Raw genomic sequence first — 6,666 nt, 5'->3', positions numbered from 1 at the left:
TTATTGAAAATTTCGAACAAGTAAAGGAGATGGCAGCCGAACCCAACAACAATAATGCAAGGAGAATGCTTGGTGACTTTACTGCACCAAATTCCAATTTACATGGAAGAAGCATCTCCATCCCTACCATTGGAGCAAACAATTTTGAGCTTAAGCCTCAACTAGTTTCTCTGATGCAGCAAAACTGCAAGTTTCATGGACTTCCATCTGAAGATCCTTTTCAGTTCTTAACTGAATTCTTGCAGATATGTGATACTGTTAAGACTAATGGAGTAGATCCTGAAGTCTACAGGCTCATGCTTTTCCCATTTGCTGTAAGAGACAGAGCTAGAATCTGGTTGGATTCTCAACCTAAGGACAGCCTGAACTCTTGGGATAAGCTGGTCACAACTTTCTTAGCCAATTTCTTTCCTCCTCAAAAGCTTAGTAAGCTTAGAGTGGATGTTCAAACCTTCAAACAAAAAGAAGGTGAATCCCTCTATGAAGCTTGGGAGAGATACAAAGGACTGACCAAAAAGTGTCCTTCTGACATGCTTTCAGAATGGACCATCCTGGACATATTCTATGATGGTCTGTCTGAATTAGCTAAAATGTCATTGGATACTTCTGCAGGTGGATCCATACACCTAAAGAAAACGCCTGTAGAAGCTCAAGAACTCATTGACATGGTTGCTAACAACTAGTTCATGTACACTTCTGAGAGGAATCCTGTAAGTAATGGGACGCCTCAAAGGAAGGGAGTTCTTGAAATTGATGCTCTGAATGCCATATTGGCTCAGAAAAAAATATTGACTCAACAAGTCAATATGATTTCTCAGAGTCTGAATGGAATGCAAGCTGCATCCAACAGTACCCAAGAGGCGCCTTCTGAAGAAGAGGCCCATGATCCTGAGAACCCTGCAATAGCAGAGGTGAATTACTTAGGTGAACCTTACGGAAACACCTATAACTCATCATGGAGAAATCATCCAAATTTCTCATGGAATTTTCAACAAAAGCCTCAACAAGGCTTTAATAATGGTGGAAGAAACAGGTTTAACAATAGTAGACCTTTTCCATCATCCACTCAGCAACAGACAGAGAACTCTGAACAAAATACCTCTAATTTAGCAAACTTAGTCTCTGATCTGTCTAAAGCCACTCTGAGTTTCATGAATGAAACGAGGTCCTCCATTAGAAATTTGGAGGCACAAGTGGGCCAGCTGAGTAAGAAGATCACTGAAATCCCTCCTAGTACTCTCCCAAGCAATACAGAAGAGAATCCAAAGAGAGAGTGCAAGGCCATTAATATAACCAAAATGGCCGAACCCAAAGAGGGAGATGAGGACGTGAATCCCAAGGAGGAAGACCTCCTGGGACGTCCAGTGATCAACAAGGAGTATCCCTTTGAGGAACCAAAGGACTCTAAGGCTCATCTAGAGACTATAAAGATTCCATTGAACCTCCTTACGCCCTTCATGAGCTCTGATGAGTATTCCTCGTCTGAAGAGAATGAGGATGTCACTGAAAAGCAAGTTGCCAAGTTCCTTGGTGCAATCATGAAGCTGAATGCCAAATTATTTGGTAATGAGACTTGGGGAGATGAACCTCCCCTGTTCACCAATGAACTAAATGCATTGGATCAACTGAGATTGCCTCAGAAGAAACGGGATCCTAGAAAAGTTCCTAACACCTTGTACCATAGGCACCATGACCTTTGAGAAGGCTCTATGTGACCTTGGGTCAGGAATAAACCTCATGCCACTCTCTGTAATGGAGATGCTAGGAATATTTGAGGTGCAAGCTGCTAGAATCTCATTAGAGATGGCAAACAACTCAAGAAAAGAGGCTTATGGACAAGTAGAGGACATGTTAGTAAAGGTTGAAGGCCTTTACATCCCTGCTGATTTTATAATCCTAGATACTGGAAAGGAAGAGGATGAATCCATCATCCTAGGAAGACCTTTCCTAGCCACAGCAAGAGCTGTGATTGATGTGGACAGAGGAGAATTGATCCTTCAAATAAATGAGGACAACCTTGTGTTTACAACTCAAGGATCTCTCTCTGCATCCATGGAGAGGAAGCATGAAAAGCTTTTCTCAAAGCAGAGTCAACCAGAGCCCCCACAGTCAAACTCTAAGTTTGGTATTGGGAAGCCACAACCAAACTCTAAATTTGGTGTTGAACTCCCATATCCAAACTCTAAGTTTGGTGTTGGGAAGTCTCAACAAAGCTCTAAACATCTGTGAGGCTCCATGAGAGCCCACTGTCAAGGTATTGACATTAAAGAAGCGCTTGTTGGGAGGCAACCCAATGTTTATTTATCTAATTTTATTGTTTTTCATGTTTTTTTAGGTTCATGATCATGTGGAGTCATGAAAAAAATAGAAAAATTGAAAACATAATCAAAAATAGCAGAAGAAAAATCACACCCTGGAGGAAGACCTTACTGGCGTTTAAACGCCAGTAAGAAGTATCTTTTGGGCATTCAACGCCAGAACAGGGCATGGTTCTGGTGCTAAACGCTAGAAATGGGCAGCATCTGGGTGTTTGAACGCCAGAAATGCACCCTGGAGAAGAGCTGGTGCTGAACGCCCAGAACAAGCATGGTTCTGGCGTTCAATGCCAGAAATGGGCCACAAATGGGCGTTCAACGCCCAGAACAAGCACCAATCTGGCGCTGAACGCCCAGAATTGTGTGCAAGGTACATTTTGCATGCCTAATTTGGTGCAAGGGTGTAAATCCTTGAACACCTCAGGATCTGTGGACCCTACAGGATCATCTCAGCATCTATGGACCCCACAGGATCCCCACCTACCACCACTTAGTCTCTTCCCTCTTCTCATTCATCCTCTCTTCCCAATAAACACTCTTCCCCAAAACCCTTCACCTATCACCTCAATCCCTCTTCCCTATTACCCCTTCACCATTCACATCCATCCACTCTTCCCCATAAACCTACCTCATAAACTCCACCCACCTTCAAAATTCAAAAACAATTTCCCTCCCATCCCACCCTAAATGGCCAAACCTAACACCCTCTCCCCCCACTATATAAACCCCTCCATTCTTCTTCAAATTCACACAACACACCCCTCTACACCCCTCTTGGCCGAATACACATCTCCCTCTTCTCTTCCATTTTTTCTTCTTCTTCTTCTTCTTCTATTCTTTCTTTTCTTGCTCGAGGGCGAGCAATATTCTAAGTTTGGTGTGGTAAAAACATAAGCTTTTTGTTTTTCCATTACCATTGATGGCACCTAAGACCGGAGAATCCTCTAGAAAAGGGAAAGGGAAGACAAAAGCTTCCACCTCCGAGTCATGGGAGATGGAAAGATTCATCTCTAAAGCCCATCAAGACCACTTCTATGATGTTGTGGCCAAGAAGAAGGTGATCCCCGAGGTCCTTTTCAAACTCAAGAGAAATGAGTATCCGGAGATCCGACATGAAATCCAAAGAAGAGGTTGGGAAGTTCTAACAAACCCCATCCAACAAGTCGGCATCCTAATGGTTCAAGAGTTCTATGCCAATGCATGGATCACTAAGAACCATGATCAAAGTAAGAACCCGAATCCAAAGAATTACATTACAATGGTTTGGGGGAAATACTTAGATTTTAGTCCGGAGAATGTGAGGTTGGCGTTTAACTTGCCTATGATGCAAGGAGATGAACGCCCCTACACAAGAAGGGTCAACTTTGATCAAAGGTTGGACTAAGTCCTCATGGACATATGTGTGGAAGGAGCTCAATGGAAGATTGACTCCAAAGGCAAGCCGGTTCAACTAAGAAGACTGGACTTCAAGCCTGTAGCTAGAGGATGGTTGGAGTTCATCCAATGCTCCATCATCCCCACTAGCAACCGATCTGAAGTTACTGTGGATTGGGCCATCATGATTCATAGCATTATGATTGGAGAGGAAGTAGAAGTTCATGAAGTCATCTCCAATGAACTCTACAAAATAGCCGAAAAGTCTTTTCCCATGGCAAAGCTAGCTTTTCCTCATCTTATTTGCCATCTATGTTACTCAGTTGGAGCTTTCATAGAAGGAGACATTCCCATTGAGGAAGGGAAGCCCATCACTAAGAAAAGGATGGAGCAAACAAGAGAGCCCACTCATGGAGCTCAAGAAACACGTGAGGAAGCTCACCATCAAGAGATCCCTGAGATACCTCAAGGGATGCACTTTCCCCCAAACAACTTTTGGGAGCATATCAACACCTCCCTAGGAGAATTAAGTTCCAACATGGGACAATTAAGGGTGGAACATCAAGAGCACTCCATCATCCTTCATGAAATTAGAGAAGATCAAAAAGCAATGAGGGAGGAGCAACAAAGACAAGGAAGAGACATAGAAAAGCTCAAGGACATCATTGGTTCCTCAAGAAGGAAACGCCACCATCACTAAGGTGGACTCATTCCTTGTTCTTACTTTCTCTGTTTTTCGTTTTCTATGTTAAGTGCTTATCTATGTTTGTGTCTTATTACATGATCATTGGTAGTTAGTAACTATGTCTTAAAGTTATGAATGTCCTATGAATCCATCACCTCTCTTAAATGAAAAATGTTTTAATTCAAAAGAACAAGAAGTACATAAGTTTCGAATTTATCCTTGAACTTAGCTTAATTATATTGATGTTGTGACAATACTTTTTGTTTTCTGAATGAATGCTTGAAAATTGCATATGTCTTTTGAAGTTGTTGTTTAAGAATGTTAAATATGTTGGCTCTTGAAAGAATGATGACAAGGAGACATGTTATTTGATAATCTAAAAAATCATAAAAATGATTCTTGAAGCAAGAAAAAGCAGCAAAGAACAAAGCTTGCAAAAAAAAGAAAAAGAAAAAAATGGCGGAAAAAAAATGGAAAAAAAGAAAAAGCAAGCAGAAAAAGCCAAAGCTCTTAAAATCAAAAGGCAAGGGTAATAAAAAGGATCCCAAGGCTTTGAGCATCAATGGATAGGAGGGCCTAAAGGAATAAAATCCTGGCCTAAGTGGCTAAAACAAGTTGTCCCTAACCATGTGCTTGTGGCGTGAAGGTGTCAAGTGAAAACTTGAGACTAAGCGGTTAAAGTCAAGGTCCAAAGCAAAAAAAGAGTGTGCTTAAGAACCCTGGACACCTCTAATTGGGGACTTTAGCAAAGCTGAGTCACAATCTAAAAAGGTTCACCTAGTTATGTGTCTGTGGCATTTATGTATCCGGTGGTAATACTGGAAAACAAAGTGCTTAGGGCCACGGCCAAGACTCATAAAGAAGCTGTGTTCAAGAATCATCATACTGAACTAGGAGAATTAATAACACTATCTGAACTCTGAGTTCCTATAGAAGCCAATCATTCTGAACTTCAATGGATAAAGTGAGATGCCAAAACTATTCAAGAGGCAAAAAGCTACAAGTCCCGCTCATCTGATTGGAGCTATGTTTCATTGATAGTTTGAAATTCATAGTATATTCTCTTCTTTTTATCCTAATTGATTTTCAGTTGCTTGGGGACAAGCAACAATTTAAGTTTGGTGTTGTGATGAGCGGATAATTTATACGCTTTTTGGCATTGTTTTTAGTATGTTTTTAGTAGGATCTAGTTACTTTTAGGGATGTTTTTATTAGTTTTTATGTTAAATTCACATTTCTAGACTTTACTATGAGTTTTTGTGTTTTTCTGTGATTTAAGGTATTTTCTAGCTGAAATTGAGGGACTTGAGCAAAAATCAGATTCTGAGGTTGATGAATGACTGCTGATACTGTTGGATTCTGACCTCCCTGCACTCAAAATGGCTTTTCTGGAGCTACAAAACTCAAAATGGCGCGCTTTCAATTGCGTTAGAAAGTAGACATCCAGGGCTTTCCAGAACTATATAATAGTCCATACTTTTCTCGAGTTTAGATGACGCAAACTGGCGTTCAACGCCAGCTCTCTACCCAATTCTGGTGTTCAGCGCCAGAAACAAGTTGCAAAGTGGAGTTCAACGCCCAAACTGGCACAAAAGCTGGCGTTCAACTCCAAGAGTGGCCTCTCCACGTGTAGACTTCAAGCTCAGCCCAAGCACACTCCAAGTGGGCCCCGGAAGTGGATTTATGCATCAATTACTTATCTCTCTAAACCCTAGTAGCTAGTTTAGTATAAATAGGACCTTTTACTATTGTATTAGGTATCTTGGGACGTTCAGTTCTTAGATCATGGGGGCTGGCCATTCGGCCATGCTTGAACCTTTATCACTTATACATTTTCAACGGTAGAGTTTCTACACTCCATAGATTAAGGTGTGGAGCTCTGCTGTTCCTCAAAGATTAATGCAAAGTACTATTGTTTTTCTATTCAATTCAACTTATTTCGCTTCTAAGATATTCATTCGTACTTCAACATGAATGTGATGAATGTGACAATCATCATCATTCCCCATGAACGCATTCCTGACAACCACCTCCATTCTACCTTCGATTGAATGAGTGTCTCTTGGATCTCCTAATCAGAATCTTAGTGGTATAAGCTAGATTGATGGTGGCATTCATGAGAGTTCGAAAAGTCTAAACCTTGTCTGTGATATTCCGAGTAGGACTTAAGGATTGAATGACTGTGACGAGCTTCAAACTCGCGAGTGCTGGGCGTAGTGACAGACGCAAAAGGATAGTAAATCCTATTCCAGCATGATCGAGAATCTCTAGATGATTAGCCATGTTGTGACA

The 6,666-nt window shown here is 41.3% G+C and overlaps 1 non-coding gene across 1 annotated transcript; it reads right to left on the bottom strand.

Moving 5' to 3' along the window:
• Positions 1-428: 428 nt before the first annotated feature.
• Positions 429-536, bottom strand: LOC127743271 (small nucleolar RNA R71). The gene has a single exon (XR_008004665.1). It is a non-coding gene; the product is annotated as a small nucleolar RNA R71 (small nucleolar RNA).
• Between the last annotated feature and the right edge of the window lie 6,130 nt (positions 537-6,666).

This window comes from Arachis duranensis, chromosome 10, assembly GCF_000817695.3.
Source record: "Arachis duranensis cultivar V14167 chromosome 10, aradu.V14167.gnm2.J7QH, whole genome shotgun sequence".
NCBI classification, from domain to species: domain Eukaryota; kingdom Viridiplantae; phylum Streptophyta; class Magnoliopsida; order Fabales; family Fabaceae; genus Arachis; species Arachis duranensis.
This window is presented reverse-complemented; position numbering and strand designations above follow the sequence as displayed.